The sequence below is a fragment of the Meriones unguiculatus genome, chromosome 1, assembly GCF_030254825.1.
Source record: "Meriones unguiculatus strain TT.TT164.6M chromosome 1, Bangor_MerUng_6.1, whole genome shotgun sequence".
Lineage (NCBI taxonomy): Eukaryota > Metazoa > Chordata > Mammalia > Rodentia > Muridae > Meriones > Meriones unguiculatus.
Genome location: NC_083349.1, coordinates 27,219,440 through 27,238,299, shown reverse-complemented (window position 1 = coordinate 27,238,299; position 18,860 = coordinate 27,219,440). Strand labels below are relative to the sequence as shown.

Below are 18,860 nucleotides of genomic sequence, written 5' to 3'. Positions count from 1 at the left end.
AAACAAACAAACTAAAAATCCCTCCCCAGATAAACAAAAGCCCCCAAATCAAGTAAAATCAATCCTTCACACTTTTTGGTGTGTTTTAAAACCCATTTTTGTATACTTTGTGTTAATTTTTAAATTTGTGATTATAAATTCTTGGAATGCTTTTATGCTCAGCTTTTTTGAAGATTAAAATTTTATTTATTTTGTGTTGTATGGGTATGTATGTCTGTATGTCTGTACATCATGTGCATGCCTGATGCCCAGGGAGGCCAGAAGATAGTGTTGGATACCCTGGGACCAGAGTTACAGATGGTAGTGAGCCATTATATGGATGAGAAATTAAACCCAGCTCCTCTGGAAATGCAGCCAGTGTACTTACCTGCCGAGTCATCTCTCCAGCCCATATACTCAGCTTTTTAAAGTTAACATCCTTCCCTTATACATTCCATCCTTTCCCTCTCATACTTCTTCAAATCTCCTCCATCGTGCAATGCTACCTGAAATTAAAGGAATAAGACATTCTCTTTATGAAAAGTTGGGTATATTTGTCTAATATACATAAATGCTGACTGTAAAGTGACAACGTCTCAGGCAATGTAATTTCATTCTTTTGCATATCCACTGGAACAATGGAGGCTAATGGATATTATGACTTAGGATGGGCCAGGGATGGTACAGATACCAAGTGTCAGGATTCACCACAGCTTGCATTACAGACAGAGACCATGGAGCTTGTCTTGACCTCACAGACAAGGACATGAAGATGACAAACAAGTGTAGACATACAATTGGTTGCCATTTTCAAGTGGAGAAACCCAGTTCTCTCAGGACACCCACCCTGTACCGTAGGATCAAAGCAGTACCACTCTGCCACAGACTGTAATTGGGTTAATCTTCTCTTCATCACTGGATGAAAACGTGCATAATTTTTGTTGGTCCTGAGCTTGTTTCTTTTAGATGGGATCTCTCAGCTGGAAGATCTGAAGAATCGGTGAATCCTTTCTCGTATAGCTGACAAGAAGAATAAGGTCATATTCAGGTCTCCACAGGAAGAGCAAGTCAGCCCCTTCTACTACTCAAATCCCCAACAGACAGCCGGAAGGAAAGGAGAAGAGAAAGCAGCCTTCTCCATCCCTGCAGTCCTTGTCTGAATGTCAGTCAGTCTCCCAGTGCCCTCAAGCCATGTGGCCGGTAGCCAGATCATATGTTATACCTCTGGGAGAAAATGCTATAAAAATTAGGTCTTTCCTTCCCCTTCCAGGAGCCTCCATTATGTGGAGCTTCTTGCCAGTTCTTTGTGAGCAGGGAGTCTTTCCACATGGAAACACACACACGTGAATAAAGCTCCTACCTGAACCCTGCCTGCCTCAGCACCTGTCCGTGAACCAGCTTGTTCTTCCACCTGCTTCCCCCAGTGCAGCTGAAGCTGCATTCCTTTGTATAACAAATCATCACTTCAGAATAAGAGAAGTTTCAAGGTCAGTTCAAGGCATGAGGAAAGTGAAAGGCTCGTGACTTAGAGAAGAAAGAGTTTGCTGCAGTTCTCAGGACACAGAACCCAACCAAGAAACGTAGTGAAAGGTAAACAAGGAAGCAGGGAGCAAGGGTTGCACAAGGTATGAGCTAGAGTACACACCCAAACATACAAATTCCTGGGCCAGATAAATTATTTATGAGAAAAAAAATATAAGGAACCAAAAATGACAGAAGAGTCAGCCAGGGCAGAAGACACCCAGAGATCAGGACACCAATAAGATGAGCAAGTAGGTGGTGGAGAGATGGAAAAGAAAGAGAAGTGAAATGGTGTGTGCACAATGAAGAGAGATCATTTAAAGAGTTTTAAAAATATTTTTTATTTTAATTTTTTTGGTGTTGCTTCTCTTTAAATTTTTTATTAATTACTCTTTATTCACTTTGTATGCCCCCATAACCCCCCCCTCCTCCCCTCTCAGTCCTACCTTCTCTCCCCCTTCTCCACACATGCCCCTTCCCAAGTCCCCTGATAGGTGAGGTCTTCCTCTCCTTCCTTCTGATCCTAGTCTATTAGATCTCATCAGGAGTGGCTGCATTGTCTTCCTCTGCGGCCTGGTAAGGCTGCTCCCCCTTCAGGGAGAGGTGATCAAAGAGCAGGCCAAACAGTTCATGTCAGAGGCAGTCCCTGTTCCCATTACTATGGAACCCACTTGGACACTGAACTGCCATGGGCTACATCTGTGCAGGGTTTCTAGGTTATCTTCATGCATGCATGCATGGTACTTGGTTGGAGTGAGTCTCAGGAAAGACCCCTGTGCTCAGATTTTTTTTTTTTTTTTTTGGTTCTGTTGCTCTCCTTGTGGAGCTTCTATCCTCTCCAGATCTTACTATTTCCCACTTCTTTCATAAAATTCCCTGCACTCTGCCCAACAGTTGGCCCTAAGTCTCAGCATCTGCTTTGATAGTCTGCAGGGCAGATCCTTTCAGAGGCCTCTGTGGGAGGCTCCTAACTTGTTTCCTGTTTTCTTCTTCTTCTGATGTTCATCCTCTTTGCCTTTCGGGATGGGGATTGAATGTTTTAGCCAGTCCTCCCTCTTGATTAGTTTCTTTTGGTGTACAGATTTTAGTAGGTTTATCCTATATTATATGTCTATATGAGTGAGTATATACCGTGTGTGTCTTTCTGCTTCTGAGATGCTCTTTTCCAGTTTCCACCATTTACCTGCAAATTTCATGATCTCCTTGTTTTTTATTGCTGAGTAATATTCCATTACGTAGATGTACCACAATTTCTATATCCATTCTTCAGTTGAGGGACATCTGGGTTGTTTCCAGCTTCTGGCTATCACAAATAAAGCTGCTACAAACATGGTTGAGCAAATGTCCTTATTGTGTACTTGAGTCTCTTTTGGATATATGCCTAGGAGTGGTATAGCTGGATCTTGAGGAAGCACTATTCCTATTTGAGAAGGTGCCAGATTGATTTCCAAAGTGGTTGTACAAGTTTACATTCCCACCAGCAATGGAGCAGGAGTCCCCTTTCTCCACATCCTCTCCAGCATGTGTTGTCACTTGAATTTTTGATCTTAGCCATTCTGAGGGGTGTAAGATGGGAAGATCAGAGTAGTTTTGATTTGCATTTCCTTGATGACTAAGGATGTTGAGCATTTCTTTAAGTGTTTCTCTGCCATTCGATATTCCTCTGTTTAGAATTCTCTGTTTAGCTTTGTACCTCATTTTAAAATTGGATTATTTGGTTTGCTGCTGTCTAATTTCTTGAGTTCTTTATATATTTTGGATATTAGCCCTCTGTCAGTCTGTAGGATTTCATTTTGTTCTCTTGACTGTGTCCTTTGCTTTATAAAAGCTTTTCAGTTTCATGAGGTCCTTTTTATTGATTGTTGATCTTACAGCCTGGGCTGTTGGTGTTCTGTTCAGGGAGTTGTCTTCAGTGCCAATGAGTCTAATTTTGTACATGGTGATAGATATGGGTCTATTTGCATTTTCTATATGTAGACATTCAGTTAGACCAGCACCACTTGTTGAAGATGCTGCCTTTTTTCCACTGTATGGTTTTGGCATCTTTGTCAAAAATCAGGTGTCCATAGATGTGTGAGTTTATTTCTGGGTCTTCAGTTTGAGTTCATTGATCACCAGTCTGTTTCTTTGCCAGTATCATGTAGTTTTTATTACTGTTACTCTGTAGTATCGCTTGAGATCAGGGATGGAGCTACCTCCAGAATATCTTTCATTATAGAGAATTGTTTTAACTATTCTGTTTTTTTTCCCCATATGAAGTTGAGAATTTTTATTTCAGGGTCTGTAAAAAATTGTGTTGGTATTTTGATGGGAACTTCTCGTTTGGTAAGAAGGCCATTTTTACTGTTAATCCTACCAATCCCTGAGCATGGGAGATCTTTCCATCTTCTGATATCTTCTTCAGTTTCTTTCTTCAGAGACTTAAATTTTTTTCATACAGGTCTTTCACTTGCTTGGTTAGAGTGATACCAAGATACTTTATGGTTTTTTATTTTTATTTTTGTGGCTATTGTGAAGGGTGTTGTTTCCCTAATTTTTCTCAGCCAGTTTGTCTTTTGTATACAGGAGAACTACCAATTTTTTTTTGAGTTAATTTTGTATCCAGCCACTTTGCTGAAGGTGTTTATCAGCTGTAGGAGTTCCCTGGTAGAATTTTTGGGATCACTTATGCATACTGTCATATTATCTTCGAACAGTGATACTTTGACTTCTTCTATGATTTGAATCTTCTTCATCTCCTTTATTTGGGTTATTGCTCTAGCAAGGGCTTCAAGTACTATGTTGAAGAGATACAGTGACAGCTGACAGCGGATAGCCTTGTCTTCTCCCTGATTTCACTGAAATTGCTGTAAGTTTCTCTTTGTTTAGTGTGATGTTGGCTATAGGCAACAGGCTTGCTGTATATTCCCTTTATAATGTTTGGGTGTGTGCCTGGTATCCCTGATCTCTCCAAGACTTTTAACAATGCTTTCCTAGGAACTCTGAGCATTCTTTCTTATTTTCTGGAGGTTCTTACCTCCACTTTAACCTATGTAGCTGCTTGCAGACTTTTATTGCAAAGGTGTAACTTCTTTACTCCTCTTCTCAATCTTATTGTGCCATTAGCTGGCCAGATTTTCAGCTTGCTTGCCTTGTTTTCTCTCTCTCTCTCTCAAATTGTAATAAAGTTTCTTTGAATTTCTTTGTGGGCCTGTTTTTAAATTATTTTTTTCCTCTAAAATAATATTGCTCTTGATTCTTTGGAATATCACCTCATACCCACCCCCTTCCCCAACCACATTCATCTCTCGGTCCTTCCATGTCCACACCACCCCCAGTATGACTCCCCCAACAGGATAAACAAACAAACACAAAACAAGTCCAGTTTGTGTTGTCTATATACTCACTAGAGCATGGTCAAGCTCCCAGTGGCCTGTTCCCTAAAGAAAACTGAGTTCTTCTCTACCTGCACCCCTGCCAGAAGTCATCAGCTGTATGAAGCTACACCTTACCACAGTTCCTAAGAGTTCTCTTTGATGGCTTCTTTTTTAGCCTGTTGCTTTTGGGGTGGGGAATACCAAAGAAGCCACCCATGTCCCTCTTTCTCAGTTGTAGGTCTGCAATCATCGATATCACTGCCAAAGTACTTTCCTTGCTCTTTATAGTCAGCTGGAACTTGGATCCTGGGCTTCCTCATGGCTTCTGGTGGTAGCACAGATCACAGCCACATCCTTCCAGCTCCAGTAGAACCACAGACCAGACAAGGCCCTCAGAAGGCAGCCTGGATCACAGACATCAACATAGCCTCAGACAGCAGTGCAGGTCACTCAGGTCAGTATGGCCCCTGGAGGCAACACAGGCCATGGACACCACATGGCCCTCAGAAGGATGTAACAGAGGTCACAGACATGAACACAGACCCTGACTACAGTAGGACCTCGGACCCAGGACTCAGTCATTGTTCTCAGCTCCAGCACCAACCCAGGCATTGCCAGGTCCACTCACACCAATATGGCTCCCAAGCAACACAGCCCACAGACATCAACATCAGCTCTCTCTCACACCTGTTACTGTCATCATGTCTCCAGCTCTGCCTCTCCCCACAGCTCATGCACTGCCCAGCTCCTCCATCCCTCCCACCTCCCCACCACACATTTGCTTATTGGGAGGTGCTATTTTTAAATTATTTTATTGACAAAACTAAGAACACAAAGGGGAACCACAATTTTTCACGTAACAGAAAAAGAATTATAGCTTAATGAGATAAAACTGTCACTATAAGTTTTAGTTTTTGTTTTTTTCCCCCTTTATTTTATTTTTATAACTTTTTATTGGTTCTTTTGAATTTCACATCAGGCACCCCAATTCCGTTCATCTCCCCATTCCCTCATAGCCTCCCTCTGCCCTTGCAACCTTCCCCACAAAAGAAAAAAAATCTCATTGTGGAAGCTGTAGTGGGTCACAGTGTGTTCCACAGTATACCCTTTTGTCCATACTTCTTTGCTTGCAAATGTTCATTACCACGAGTCATTGGTCTGGTTTCTGCTACTCTATCAATCCTGGAACCTCACTGGGACTCCTCTTGGATATCCTGTTGTTGCCCTGTGTCATGGAGATTCTGTAGCTTTGGAGCTATAGAATTGGCCCTTTCACATATTCCAGAAGTTCATCAATGGGGGGAGATGCTGGAGTGGGCCAACTCAAAACTCTGGATCTGGGTCTGGGAGGTATCTGATCTGGCCAGCCTACGAGCTCTCTCACACTCACATCACCAGGGCAAGCTCTCTAGTACTGCCACAGCTAGCTCATCCAATGCCAGAGGTGGCAAAGAACAGAGCCAGTTCTCCTGTCCTCATGACACCAAGGCCAGCTCTCCTATTTGCCATTGGCGTTGAGGACCAAGGGAGAGAGTGCATCTCTTTCTTGTCCATGCCAGCACATGGCAGATGAGTGCAGGGACAGCTCTCCCACACCCACACCTTTGGGGCCAGATCACTCACAACTCCTGCAACCAGAGCCGGAATTACTGTGTTTCCTGGGCAAGCTAGGGGCCTACTGCAGCTGGCAAGGTGTGGGACCATCTCTCCTGCTTTCACACCTTCAGATCCAGGTCTCCCATGATTTTCAGGTGAGGGGTAGGGCCAGTTCGTCACAGTTCTTAGACACTGACATGGCCCAGGGTAGCAGCCAAGACCAGGACGTCTGCCTGTTTTTTGATGGTAACAGACCCAAGCTACTGCAGGGTCACAGACCCAGACATGGCCCTCAATGGCAACACAGGCCAAGACCTCACCATGACCTTAGTGACCTCCCCAGCTTACTCACATCAGGCTGTTCCTTACTACCTTCTAATCTCTAGTTCCATCTCTCTTCATTGTGCACACATCCCTCTACTTCCCTTTCTCTTCCATTTATCCACCACTTACTTGCTCATCTTAGTGGTGACTGGAGTCTCTATCTGGGGTCGTCTCAGGAGTGATCTCAGGAGTGCTATGCCCCACCTGTGCAGTGTGGCATCGGGCAGGAGTTGTCTCAGATGTGGTCTGCTTGCTTGTGCCTGTACAGCACTGGACTGGTGGTCATTTTGGGCTTGCTCCCTGCCTGGGTCATGTGGCACCAGGAAGGAGACATCTTGGGCGTGGTTTCAGTTTTAACCTTTGTTAACATGATATCTTGTTATTATCGTTATTTTTTTTTTTTTTTTTGCACACTGGAGAGATGGGTCACTAGTTAAGAGAGCTGGCTGCTCTTTCAGAGGATCTAAGCTCAGTTCCCAGCACCCATCTGGTAGCTGACATCCATCTGTGACTCCAAACCCAGGGATTCAATGCCCTTTAGCAGCCTCCTCTTGTATCAGGCAAATACATGGTGCACAGACATACGTGTAGACAGAACACCCACACACATACAATACATGAAATAAATATTCTACAGTGCATCGTGTATCTTATCTATGTGTACATACATAAGTACAAATACTTATCTCATATGTATTTACAAAAGGGGCTAGAGAGACAACTCTGGCTGCTCTTACAGAGGACGCGAGTTCAGTTCTCAGCAACCCAAATTCATCTCAAAAGCGTCTGTAAATAAAGTTCCAGGGGACATGCTGCCACCTTCTGGCCTCTGTGAGCACTGCATCCATGTGTTGAATACATATACATGCAGGCAAAAAAACTAACATATTAAATATAAAATAAACAAATCTTAAAATATTCATAATAGGAGACTAAAATTTTCTGTGCACCCTTCCCTGTTTTACTGAATTATAACTGGTTTAATATTTACTGTAGTTTTCAACTAGAATAAAAAAATCTTCATAATTATCTGAATTAATCAATTTCCATGTGAGCTTGGCACTGACTAACTTTCCATCCTTGTGAATGAGAAACCGAGGACATGACTACTCCATGGTAAGGTTGAGTAGATTTCCTGTAGCTTATAAGAATCCTTTTAAATTTACAAAGGAGACAAACTTTAGATATGTTAGCATCACCATTGTATTTTGCAACGAAATATACATTATGGGAAAAGGGAAAAGGCAGTAGACATACACATTTGTGTTAACAGCATAAACACTCTCTAAGATGAGTTCTGGAAAGGCAGATGCTTTCTGTGAAGTCAAGGGATAAAAGCTCACTTGATCTTGACCTTTAGTATGATTACACATCATGGAAGAGAAGCCGGTGCCAGAAGACCGGATGTACATAAATCTAGCACAATGAGAAATAATTTTTAAGTCTATGCTTAAAAGACAAACCAAACAAGTTTTAAAATCTTGAGCTTGGATTCATGATAGTGGATCATATAATGGAATGTTTTTTATTACAGTTAAATTAATAAATCAGAGCTCTAGTGATAAATGTCAAAGCTCTGGACAGTCAATACAACAGTAGCATAGCAACCAAAGGAAATACGAATCATTTTACCTGTTTAGGATACCCTAGACCTTCCAATATTTGTAACTTGCATCTATCAACCTCAAAACACCTTCTTAGACCCTCAAACATTTTCTTAAATCATCTTAGACCTTTCAACCTTTATAACTTGCCTCTAACAACCTTAAAACACCTTCTTAGACCTCAAACATTTTCTTAGAAGCTTTATAATTTAAACTTCTGTATCCTTAGACTTTTTTTTTTTTAAATTTACTATGAGACATAGATGAGACTGTTGTGAGTATTTACTGTCCTTTAACAAGGTAGGCTGTGTCTGGACCTGAGGATAGCAGCTCTAGGAGTGAGACTTAAGGCCTGGTCCCCTGCAGATGAGGACTGAGAAGGCATCTGAAGCCTCCTATGACAGAGGTTGGCAATATGACCATGGGACCCAAGTGTGAGGTTAAAACAGACCTGCAGCATTACCCTGGTCTTGACAGGGTGGTGGAGGTCGCTGAATCTTGGAGCCATTTGTCCTCTGCTAGGTTGAGGAGTTTAAAGTTTGGAAGTGTCTGTGGCACTTGTGTTGGTTGTGCCTCTATGGCTGGGCATAGAGGACAAGCCTGGACAGGAGCGTTTTGACTTCCAGAGGCCAGTCTGCTGGCAGGCAGGGCATGGCCTGTTGAGGCAGCTGCTGAGCCAGTGTCCTTTCTGGATGCATTTGACACAGGTTTCTGGCAGAATCTACTTAGGTTGGACCCTGTGGAATGCGGCATTGCAGACCTTGCTTCCTCTGCAAGAATGCTGACAGCCTCAAGGCACCAGCCAAGGCCTAGAGCATAGTTTCCTGCTGTAGCTGAGCCTGTTGGAAGGCTCCTCTCAGGCTTTAAACACTTCAAAAATCATCCTTACCAACTCCTGGACGGGGCTTCAGGGACCACCCTCAGCCATTTAGTTAAGATGGCAGTGAGACCATGTCTGCATTTGTAGGACTGTAAATATATTTTTGGACACATTAAAGGACTTTAAGTTAAAGATGGCTGACTATTAACATGCATTTGTTAATCATCAATTAAAGACTAGGACTTTAGGCTCTATTCTTGTTAAACTGGAGTCTTAAAAAAAAAACCACAAGCATAGTCCACAAAGAGAGAGTATAACAGTCTCCTGTATGACTTAGTTTAGGAAAAGTTCATAGCTTATAAAAGTCTAAGGCTACAATTTAGAAAACAAGACTAACCATATTTCTAAGGCAGTGATTTTTAACCTTTTTGAGAGTGAAGCTAGAACATAATGGTCAAATTTTAACATTATAGTATACAGTTTAAGGGAATCTAGGCAAAACTTTTACCTAGTAACCTCTAAGTTATGAGTCTTAGAACCAATAACATAGTAGAACAGTATAAAACAACTTTAAAATTACATTTGAATTTATTATGCCAAATCCATTGGCCAGAAAGCCTAGTGGTGAACCCAGATCAACAGGCAGTGGGGAACAGGAGAAACAATATTTATTCATTAATTCAGAAACTGGTAAAGACATAGGCGGTTAGACATACATTTTAAATTAGCTTGTTAATCTGAATAGACCTTTATAGCCTTGAAATTTTAGCATCATATAAAAATTATTTCAAATCAGGGTTGAATCATATATATATAGCATGTTGTAAAAATATAACTTTGAATTTACATAAAAATCCATTCCAACTTAAAATGAGACTTATTGCTTTGTTAGTCTAAAAGAAGATAAAATAATAAACAGAGAGGTAATTATGACTAGGAAGTTTTTTTTGTCATACACAATAATGGGTATTATTCTGATATTTTCAGCCTTGCATACACAGTACCTTGACCAAATCCACTACACCCATTGCCCTTTCCTATCATGTTCACTCTGGTTGGGTCCTTTCCTCTTCTAAAATAGTCCCTTTCTACTTTCAAATCTTTTCTTTTTATATATATATTTTTTATTTTTAATTATACTTTATTTACTTTGTATCCCCCCTCCAGTTCCCTCCCTCTTCCCCTCCCAGTCCCTCCCATCCTCCCCCTTCTCCACACACTCCCCTCCCCAAGCCCACTGGTAGGGGAGGGTTTCTTTTTCTTCCTTCTGATCCTAGTCTGTTAGGTCTCATCAGGAGTGGCTGCATTGTCTTCCTCTGTGGCCTGGTAAGGCTGCTCCCCCCTCAGGCGGAGGTGATCAAAGAGCAGGCCAATCAGTTCATGTCAGAGACAGTCCCTCTTCCCATTACTATGGAACCCACTTGGACACTGAACTTCCATGGGCTGCATCTGCCTAGTTATCTCCATGCACGGTACTTGGTTGGAGTATGAGTTTCAGGAAAGACCCCTGTGCTCAATTTTTTTGGTTCTGTTGCTCTCCTTGTGGACCTCCTGTCCTCTCCAGATCTTACTATTATTTACCACTTCTTTCATAAGATTCCCTGCATTCTGCCCAAAGTTTGGCCATAAGTCTCAACATCTGCTTTGATAGTCTGCAGGGCAGAGCCTTTCAGAGGCCCTCTGTGGGAGGCTCCCAACTTGTTTCCTGTTTTCTTCTTCTGGTGTCCATCCTCTTTGCCTTTCGGGATGGGGATTGAACATTTTAGCCAGAGTCCTCCCTCTTGATTAGTTTCTTTTGGTGTACAGATTTTAGTAGGTTTATCCTATATTATATGTCTATATGAGTGAGTATATACTGTGTGTGTCTTTCTGATTCTGGGATACCTCACTCATGATGCTCTTTTCCAATTCCCACCATTTACCTGCAAATTTCATGATTTCCTTGTTTTTAATTGCTGAGTAATATTCCACTGTGTAGATGTACCACAATTTCTGTATCCATTCTTCAGTTGAGGGGCATCTGGGTTGTTTCCAACTTCTATTACAAATAAAGCTGCTACAAACATGGTTGAGCAAATGTCCTTATTGTGTACTTGAGCCTCTTTTGGATATATGCCTAGGAGTGGTATAGCTGGATCTTGAGGAATCACTATTCCTATTTGAGAAAGTGCCAGATTGATTTCCAAAGTGGTTGTACAAGTTTACATTCCCACCAGCAATGGAGCAGGAGTCCCCTTTCTCCACATCCTCTCCAGCATGTGTTGTCACTTGAATTGTATCCTTGATCTCTCCAAGACTTTAAACATGTATGGATGTTGGATTTTGTCAAATGCTTTTTCAGCATCTAGGGAGATTATCATGTGGCTTTTTTCTTTCAATTTGTTAATATGGTGGATCACCTTGATGGATTTTCATATATTGAACCACCCCTGCATACCTGGGATGAAGCCTACTTGGTCATAGTGGATGATGTCTTTGATGTGTTCTTGGATTCGGTTTGCAAGTATTTTGTTAAGTATTTTTGCATCAATGTTCATAAGGGAGATTGGTCTGAAATTCTCTTTCTTTGTTGAGTCTTTGTGAGGTTTAGGTACCAAGGTGACTGTGGCTTCATAAAATGAGTTTGGTAATGTTCCTTCTGTTTCTATTTTGTGGAATAGTTTGAAGAGAATTGGAGTTAGCTCTTCTTTGAAGGTCTGGTAGAATTCTGCGCTGAAACCATCTGGTCCTGGGCTTTTTATGGATGGGAGACTTTTGATGACCATTTCTATTTCCTTAGGGGATATAGGACTATTTATTTGATTTTCTTGGTCTTGATTCAGCTTTGGTAAGTGGAATTGATCAAGAAAATTGTCCATTTCATTTAAATCTTCAAATTTCGTGGCATATAGACTTTTGAAGTAAGTCCTAATTATTGTTTGGATTTCTTCAGTGTCTGTAGTTATGTCCCTCTTTTCATTTTTTATTTTGTTGATTTGGATAGTGTCTCTTTGCTGTTTAGTTAGTTTGGCTAACGGTTTGTCTATCTTGTTGATTTTCTCAAAGAACCAGCTCTTGGTTTCATTGATTCTTTGAATTGTTTTATTTGTTCCTAATTGATTGATTTCAGCCCTGAGTTTGATTATTTCCAGCCGTCTACTCCTTCTTGGTGTGTCTGCTTCTTTTTTTTTCTAGGGCTTTTAGGTGAGCCATTAAGTCGCTGGCATGAGAGGTTTCAAATTTCTTCTTGTAGGCACTTAGTGCTATGAACTTTCCTCTTAGCACTGCTTTCATTGTGTCCCATAAATTTGGGATGTTGTGCCTTCATTTTCATTGAATTCTAGGAATACTTTGATTTCTTTCTTTATTTCTTCCCTGATCCAACTGTCACTGAGTAGCAAGTTGTTTAGTTTCCATGTGTGTGGAGGCTTTTTGTTATTTCTGTTGTTGTTGAGATCCAGTTTTAGTCCATGGTGGTCAGATAGGATACATGGGATTATTTCAATCTTTTTGTATCTGGTGAGACTTTTTTTGTGACCAACGATATGGTCTATTTTGGAGAAGTTTACATGAGGTGCTGAGAAGGTAAATTCTCTTTTGTGTTTGGGTGAAAGGTTCTGTAGACATCTGTTAGGTCCATTTGATTCATGACCTCTGTTAGAGTCATTGTTTCTTTGTTTAACTTCTGGTTTGTTGACCTGTCCTTTGTTGAGAGTGGGGTGTTGAAGTCTCCCACTATTAATGTGTGAGGATCTACGTGTGATTTCAGTTTTATTAATGTTTCTTTTACAAATGTGGGTGCTCTTGTGTTTGGGGCATATATGTTCAGAATTATGGTGTCTTCTTGGTGGAGTTTTCCTTTGATGAGTATGAAATGACTTTCCCCATCTCCTTTGATTAATTTTGGTTGAAAGTCTATTTTATTAGATATTAGAATGGCTACTCCTGTTTGCTTCTTGGGTCCATTTGCTTGGAAAACCGTCTTCCAGCCCTTTACTCTCAGGTAAAGTCTATCTTTGTGACTTAGGCATGTTTCTTGTATGCAACAGATTGTTGGGTCTTGTTTACGTATCCATTCTGTTAGTCTGTGTTTTTTTTTATTGGAGAGTTGAGCCCATTGATGTTAAGGGAGATTAATGACCAGTGGCCATTAGATGCTTTGATTTTGTTGTTGGCTATGGTATTGTGTTTGTGTGTTTGGCTACTTTTGGTTTTGCTGTAGTGAGGTTATTCGTTTCCTGTGTTTTCCTGAATGTAGTTAGTTTTCCTGGGTTCTATTTTTCCTTCTAGTATCTTCTGTAATGCTGGATTTGTGGGTAGGTATTGTTTGAATTTGTTTTTGTCATTGAATATTTTGTTTTCTCCATCTATGATGACTGAGAGTTTTGCTGGATATATTAGCCTGGGTTGACATCTGTGTTCTCTTAGGGTCTGCATTATATCAGTCCAGGCTCTTCTTGCTTTCATAGTCTCTGTTGAGCAGTCAGGTGTGATTCTGATGGGTTTGCAATTATATGTTACTTGGCCTTTTTCCCTTGCAGCTTTCAGTATTTTTTCTTTGTTCTGTGTACTTACTGTTTTGATTATTATGTGGCAGGAGGATTTTCTTTTCTGGTCTAATGTATTAGGTGTTCTGTAGGCCACTTGTAATCTTATAGGCCTCTCCTTTAAGTTGGGGAAATTTTCTTCTATGATTTTATTGAATATATTTTCTAGGCCTTGGATCAGGGAATCTTCTTTTTCCTCTATTCCTATTATTCTTAGGTTTTGTCTTTTCATATTGTTTTGAATTTCTTGGATAGTCTATGTCAGGAGTTTTTTGGATTTAACATTTTCTTTGATGGATACATCGATTTCTTCCATTGTATCTTCTACACCTGAGATTCTTTCTTCCATCTCTTGTAGTCTATTGGTTATGCTTACCTCTGTAGTTCCTGTTTTCTTCCCTAGATTTTTCCTCTCCATTATTTCCTCCATTTGTGTTTTCTTTAATTTTTCCAATTCTATCTTCAGATCTTGAGTTGTTTTGTTTATTTCCTTCACCTGTCTGATTTTATTTTCCTGTTTTTCTTTTAGTTCTTTCAACTCTGTTTCTTTTATTTCTTTCAGTGATTTAATTATTTCTTCTCTGAAGGCCATAAATTGTTTGGCTGTATCTTCCCGTATTTCTTCATGGATGGCCATAAATGCTTGTCTTTAACTTCCTCCATTTCTTTATGGATAGCCATGATCTGTTTGATTTTATCTTCCTCTAATTCTTTACATATTTTATTTGTTTACTCTATTATCCTCTTCATCAGCATAGATGTAAGGTCATCTTCTTGAATTTCAATTATGCTGGGGTGTCCAGGGCTGCACGCCCCTGGATGGCTGGGTTCTGGAGATGCCCTATTGCTCTGTGTTTTGTTGGTTGAGCTTTTACGCTGACCTCTACCTATTCGGCTGTTTTAGGTGCTAGCTTTTAGTTTCTGGTGCTTCCTGGAATCCTGAGGTAGGAAGAATCCCCTTGGCAGGAAGATGATTTGTCCTGAAGAAGGCCTCCTCTGCTTTTTGGTTATGGGCACTGTATGGCCACTGTTTCTCAGGAATTGCCACTGCTCACCTCAGGCGTATAGACCTGAGTAGCAGCTGTGGTCTTTGTTAGTCAGGGGGGCTCTCCTCTCACCCCTAGAAGTCCTCAAGACGGCTGCTCTGCTGCTGGGTTTCTCGTTCTGAATTTAGTGATCTGCTGCTGTTGTTACACTGTTTTTCAGGTACAGCCTTCTTGAAGAACCTGATGATTCCCTACTGTGGGGTTTTCTCCCAAAAAGTGAAACTCAGTCTGGTACCCTGGGGCACACAGTTCTGTCTGGGAAGGTGAGAGGAGCGTCTAGCAAGTCTTTGGGCCAGAGGCTGAGTGCTCTGCTCTGGGCCGGAGACTGTGCACCCAAGTTTGAGATGGCGGCTGGGGGCATTGCTCTGGTCTGGAGGCTGTGCACTCCTCTCTAGGCTGGCAACTGAGGGCTCCACTCTGGTCTGGAGGCTGGGCACCTTACTCTGGGATGGAAGCTGTGTGTTCCTGTCTGAAATGGCAACTGCGGGCGCTGCTCTGGTTCTGAGGCTCTGCGCTCTGATCTGGGCTGGCAGTGTGTGTCCCCTTCTGGGCCAGAGGCTGTGCACGCCTCTCTGGGCTGGCAACTAAGGGCTCTGCTCTGGGTTGGAGGCTTGGCGCCTCACTCCGGGTTAGGGGCTGTCTCTCCCCCACCTCCCATCCCGTCTGAGATGGTGGCTGGGGTTGCCGATCTGGGCCCGAGGCTGTGCGCACAGATCTGGTCTGGCAGCTGTGCGCTCAGCTTTGGGCCAAAGGCTATGCACTCTGCTCTGGGTCAGCGATTGAGGTCTCCGCTCTGGACCGGAGGCTGAGCGCCTCACTCTGGGCCAGAAGCTGTGTCCTGGTCCTGGATGGCGGCTGGGGGCGCCGCAGGAGGCTGTGTGCACCGATCTCGGGCAGCGGGTGCACCCGCCCGTCCCCAGGACCTTTACCAGGTATTGACTGGGTGACCTGAGGTCGGTCCCAATTAATTTCCACACCGTAGGCTTTCCTCTTACCTGGCAATCACAAACGCTGGTGTTTTAGGTCCCTGAGTTCAGTCTCCTGGTCGCTGTGCCAACAGTGCTGTCCTGCTCCTCAAGACACAGTGTTTTCCCGCCGCCATCTTGTCGCTCTCTTCTGACTAGGAAGTTTTATAAATGTTGCTCTATATCATGTGGACATCTTAAGGTTGACAGTTTAATCTTACGATTTTTTTTTTGAGAGCAGAAAAAAAAATGAGAAAGGATATTTTGTTTTTAAGAGTTGGAAAGTACAGTTTTAGAAATAATTAAATCAAATAGCATGGGAGAGCAGAGAGAAACAGACGTGACTTTGAGAAAAGAGAGATAGGGAATCACTTTTTATTTTACTGATCTCTGTTAGTGTTACTGGATAATATTAGATATTTGAGTATGGCGAATATAGGTGTAGAAGTCAGAGGTTTTGAAAAGGGGAGAGAATATGAATAAACTGTTTCTGTGAATGACAAAGGAAACTGGAATGGACCATGTGGCTAGTGGTTCATTAACTAAATAGAACAGCAGGCTTAGCCTAATTAAGCTCAAGAAACTCTGTGCCTGGCATCAGGGCTCTAGCAGCAGTAAGTTGAGTTCTCATAGAAGGTATCTCATCCACAGGAACGTTTGGAAAGGGAGCAGTGACGCAGAAGAGACTGCAGTTTTGCAGTTCTGAAAACAGTGGGATGGAAACATGGCTCTGCCCTCTTTACCCCCAAATCAACATGGAGTTTGCCACGTATTGGGCAAAGCCGAGACAGCACGGCAGGACCAGGGTCTCCAGACCCGGGGTATTTGCTGGCCACATGGCTGTTCTGGTCTAATGGCGTTTGAGGTTGTCTGTGCATGGCATGGCCGAGGGGGTGCAATTTAAAAACCCTCCTCCACATGTAAGTGCACGGGTGCAGTGGGCATGCGGCAGGAAATTTTAAAACCTTGTCCTTGGGGCCTGAGGGGCGTCGCAATTTAAAGCTGCCTGAGGCAGTGGTGGAGGGCAATTTTAAAACCGTCCATGCATGCAGTGGGTCCCCAGCCCTTGGCGGCATGAGATGCTTACCTAACGGTGAAGCCTGGCGGGAGAGAGGGATGGTTTAGAAGCAGGCTCTGAGGAAGTTAAGTCTGCAGCGGTAGTTTCAGCGGCTGCTGGCAGTGGTAGGCAGGCAGGAACAGGTTAAGCGACAGTGAAAGGTAGAGCAGAGATGACTGTAGTTGGCAGCTGCAAGTGGAGGTCCTGGTAGCAGGAGTGAAAAGGAAGTGTTTTGTGCAGCCAAGAGAGAGAGAGAATGGGGTTCCAGAGTGAAAACAAAGGAATTGCCCACCTAGTCATTTCGACACCAATGTTATGATATATTTAAAAATGCCACACATACAACAGATCTGCTATGAAAGAGGTTTACTTGGACGAAGAGACGAGGAAGGGATTTAGGGCCTGAGTGGGCCATGTGGGTAAAAAGAGAAAGAGACAGTGAGACCGAAGCAGCGAGGGCAGAAGAGAGAGGAGATGGTGGATTGGTCCTTCTATGTCTGTGTGCAGCTGAACTGCGTCTGCCACACACCTGGTGGGTGGCAAATGATGACCTCATAGGTTACTAGGCAACCCAGAAGCAGGCTGCCTATATGGATGCTGCCACAGTTGGCTTATACCATGTGGTCATCTTAATTAAGACGTGGCATGGACCCATTTTAACCATAGTAAAGGTGGGTACCAGTCACATAGTTGCTTCCATTCTGATGAGGTCATTAGCCAAGATGGAGGCAAGTCACACGGCTGCTGTTTAAAAACATCTATTTTCTTAAACAAGAGTTGAATTCAAGTTCTATATACAGCAAGTAGATCTATTTTTCTAAGTAACAGGCCATAATAGGAGAGAGAGTGGGGAAAGCAAGAGAGATTCTGAAGTGTGGAAATTAGAGAGTTTTAGGATTGTAGTGCAGAGAAAGTTTAGATATAAGAGATTTTGGGATCATCTGTGTGTGCAGGGTTAGAAATTGTACCATATAAGAGCATTTGAAAAATGACTATGTCAATTTTTGGCCATTGATTGTGTGTATTGGATCCAAACTGTTTTCAGTGAGGCTTTCATAAAATCTTTGTGTCCAAGGAGGAAAAAAGAGTCACAAAACAAATTGCTGGAGGGAGGCTTTCTACAAGCTCCAAGATAAAGCAGAGAGACAGAATGGTGCAGCTGTGAAGGACAAGGGTCACATAGAGGATCCTCACCCAAGGGAGGATTCCAAAATTGTAGAAGCCCAGAAGGGCTTAAGGAAGATGTAGGATTGCAGCTTCTAGGGGGAGGCAAGGAAGCTCCAGGAAGGAGCTGAGAACAAAGGGAGCAGAAGGGATAAACCAGAATTTCAACCCAAAGTATCCCTGAACGGACTGAGAAACGCCTGAGAGAGGAGTGTCCCAAATCACACAGAATATACCTTCCATGTGACAGAGGACCAGCAGGGCAAGAGGAAGGTCCTGGCACATGGGTGTAATTTTTGTAGTAATAGTAGACAAAGCAGGCAGCTCCAGAGTGACACTTATCCAGTAGAGGAGGAGAGGAAAAAGCAGCTGAAGAGGTGGACTGAGAGAAGCTTACGGGAATAAGATGCGGGGAAGGAGATGTCCAATAGAGGGAGATGGGTAAGTGTCTTAGATAGTTGTCTATGTGATATGACCTGGAGCACAGAAGCTCCAGAAGTGAGAGAGACAGAGAGAGAGAGAGAGAGAGAGAGAGAGAGAGAGAGAGAGAGAGAGAGAGAAAGAGAGAGAGAGAGAACTTACCTAGTGAGTGAAGAAAGCAGGTATGGGGAAGAAGCAGCTGAAAAAGTGGACTCCAGACTTTGGAGTCAAGCATGGTGGGTGGCAGAAGCCAGCAGAAACAAACGATTCAAACATACCTTAGCACAGTCAAGTCAGCAGCTTGCTTCAGAGAGGCCAAGTCCCTTGGAAGGGAGCTCATTACTTCCACTCCTATGGTTTCAGTGCCAGATGACTGTTCCATGGTATGGTTGCAGATGTGAGGGGGAGGACAATCAGAGGCATCTGGAAGAGCTGAAACTGAGCATGGCCAACAGACTAAAACAGGCCATAATAGGAGAGAG

At 42.6% G+C, this 18,860-nt stretch overlaps 1 long non-coding RNA gene across 1 annotated transcript; it reads right to left on the bottom strand.

Annotated features, from left to right (window-relative positions):
• Nucleotides 1-269: 269 nt before the first annotated feature.
• On the bottom strand, nt 270-18,847 carry LOC132654788 (uncharacterized). The gene is made up of 4 exons (XR_009592493.1): nt 18,657-18,847; nt 15,768-15,892; nt 826-999; nt 270-485 (listed from the first exon to the last, which is right to left on the bottom strand). It is a non-coding gene; the product is annotated as an uncharacterized LOC132654788 (long non-coding RNA).
• Between the last annotated feature and the right edge of the window lie 13 nt (nt 18,848-18,860).